At 41.1% G+C, this 2851-nt stretch overlaps 1 protein-coding gene across 1 annotated transcript in view; it reads left to right on the top strand.

The window, feature by feature from the left end:
* Atp1b3 (ATPase Na+/K+ transporting subunit beta 3) overlaps positions 1 to 2851 on the top strand; it is a 20897-nt gene that overhangs the window by 17402 nt on the left and 644 nt on the right. The window lies entirely within an intron of this gene.

Raw genomic sequence — 2851 nt, 5'->3', positions numbered from 1 at the left:
GTTCGATCTCCAGTTCCACAAAAAAAAAAAAAAAAAAAAAAAAGACCCGGGGGTGGTGCATGCAAGGAGGCTGAGGCAGGAGAATCTTTGTGAGTTTGAGACCAACCTGGGCTGCATAGTTCAAGGCCAGGCTGAACTACAGAAGAAAATCCTGTTTCAAAAAATGAGCAGAAAAACCATATAGAACACAAGTAGACAAATGAAGGGGTGATTATCTTCACAGTATCATTTCTTCTTTCAGTACAAATGTATATATATTTAGAGGAAATAGAAAATACTAAAGAAAAAGCCTACTCAGTTAAAGGTTTTGTAGTGTAATCAAGTTCTTCTGTACTTCTTTCTTTTAAAAATACATATAAAGGAGCTGGGAGATAGCTTGGTGGTCTAGGTGTGTGCCTGGCAAGGGCAAGGGCCTGGGTTCAATCCCCGGTAGCACAAGCCATGCTGGGTCCACTCTGGGCCCACCAAGCTGAAAGCGGGCAGCGCATGCCTGTGACAGCAGCACTGGGGAAGCTGGAATAGGATCACTGTGAACCTGAGCTGCTGCATCGTGAGACCCTGTACCAAATACATAGGTATAAAGAAAAAAATAAAAATTTGAAAATACATATAAAAATCGCCTTTAAAAAAAGAATCATTTGGGGCCAGGGAGATAGCTCAGCAGCATAAGTGCCTGCCTGGCAAATGCAAGGTCCTGAGTTCAATTCCTGATACCAAAAAATTTTTTTAAAAAATCATAAAATTTGGGTTACTTTTAACTTTGAAATTATTCCAGACTTGAAGATGCTAGGATAGTAGAAAGTTACATGTAAGCCCTTTATAAGATTTCTTAAATCTCACCTCATTTCTCAAATTTTACCTCATTTGTCTTAACGTTTTCCTTTTTTATTTTACATATATATATATATACATATATATATGTATATATACTCTCCTGAATAAATTACAAGAGTGGGTACACAGATACAGAACTGTTCATCTACAGAATTTGTTGAGATCTACAAAGGCTGATCCAAGGGCTGGCCAAATAGCTCAGCAGATTAAAGCACCTGCAAGCAGACCTAGCGGCCGGGGTTCAGTCCCCAGGCCTGCCATGCCAGCCCCGCTCCCAAGGTGGGCTGAGATGGCAGTTGACACTGGGTGTGGTGGCATAACTGTAATCCCAGCCCTTGGGAAGCTGAGAACAGGCGGATCACAGTGAGTTGGATCTAATAATGAGACCCTGAACACCCTCTAGACCCTGCCCTAAATGAATACAAAAAGGAAAAAAAAGGCTGATCCAAAAATAGGTTAATATTTCATGTTAGAAGATACATTGCCATTAATCCCCCTCAGCACCCTCCCCCCAGTTGAACAGGCTTGGCCCATTGTTCCTGCCACTTGCTGAGGCAGCTCTTGAGTGTCTTGATCACCAGGCGTGATCACAGGTGAGGGGCCGCAGCTGCAGCCGCCTACACTACGCTGTAGCAGAAGAGTAGGCTCAGAGAGTGCTACCCGCTGTCTTTTGGCACCTTGTTTGCTGGATCTGAAACTTCAGTTTCTTTCCCAATTAAAATGCTGTTCAGGGCAACATTTTAAATGGGTTCAGGGCATCGAAAGGCAGCCACATGGTGCAGCACTGTGGAGCATTCTGGGTTGTTGTTTTGTTTTTGTTTTTGTTTTTGTTTTTGAGACATGGTCTCACTATGTAGTACACTGGCCTTGAACTCCTGTGCAGCCCACATTGGCCTCGAATTCACAGCGCTCTTGCTTCAGCCTACTGAGTGCTGGAGTTACATCCAGTTACATCCATTCTGTCTAGGTTTATCGCCTGTTTCTCCTCCACCAGCTGTGAAATCTCTTCTGGTTCCTTTTAGTGAAAAATTCTACTTAGAAGCCACATTGAAGTTTATACATATGTTCACACAAAGTTTTATATATAAATGTATGTCTATATCCTTACTAAAGTATATGTAGGATATAGACCTAGATAAAATAACCAATAAGGTGACTACAGGAATACTTACCAAACCTAATAAAGACTACAGGGAATGCGTATCCTTCACAGGCACATGTCATAAAGTTGCCATAGAGTAGAAATGTGCTCGGGGTGGTGTTGCACACCTATAATCCCAGCTGCCTAAGCAATTTGGGAAGAGCCTGTTGCAAAGTGAAAAATAAAAGTAAGGCTCAGTGGAAAGGCACTGAGTTTAGTTCCCTGAATTAAAAGTAAATGCATTAGTAATCGGCACCTTTTGGTCACAATACAGTAGAAATTCAGAAGGCTGAAGTGGGAGATTGAGAGTATAGGGCAGGGCGGTCGGGGAGATGGCTCAGTAAAATAAGCGCTTCTCTGGCAAGCTCAAGGGCCTGAGTTCAATCCCCAGTTCCGCCAAAAAAAAAAAGTATAGGGCAGCCTGACTCAAAAAGACTTTTTCAGATGGTAGGAAAAATAAAGTAGAAAGGAAAATTCATAACAAGATTTTACTGTAAAATATCTAGGTAATAATCACAACTTTTGGAATACATTTAAAGCAGTGCTTATGGGAAATTTAGCCTCATAGACTTTCATCAGTTAGAACAGTAAGGAGCTGACCACAGTGGCACGCACCTTTAATCCCAGCATTGAAGCACACTGAGCTGGACAGAGAGTCACAGCTGGACAGAGAGTCACAACTTTCAGTCCCACCTAAACAGCTTAGGAGACACTGTCTCAGGCCCCAAGTTGGTCTAGTTAAATGATTTTTTAGATTAAAAAAAAAAAAAAAAACTTTTGTAACATAATAGAATAATAGTTAATACACTGTGCATCATGTTCAAGATAGTTAAGAATATGAAACATAAACCAGAAAGATTTATAGGCAAAAAAAAA

Source organism: Octodon degus, unplaced genomic scaffold (assembly GCF_000260255.1).
Source record: "Octodon degus isolate 3935 unplaced genomic scaffold, OctDeg1.0 scaffold00028, whole genome shotgun sequence".
In the NCBI taxonomy this organism is placed as follows: domain Eukaryota; kingdom Metazoa; phylum Chordata; class Mammalia; order Rodentia; family Octodontidae; genus Octodon; species Octodon degus.
The sequence above is the reverse complement of the archived record's forward strand: the minus strand, read 5'-3'. Positions and strand labels throughout refer to the sequence as shown.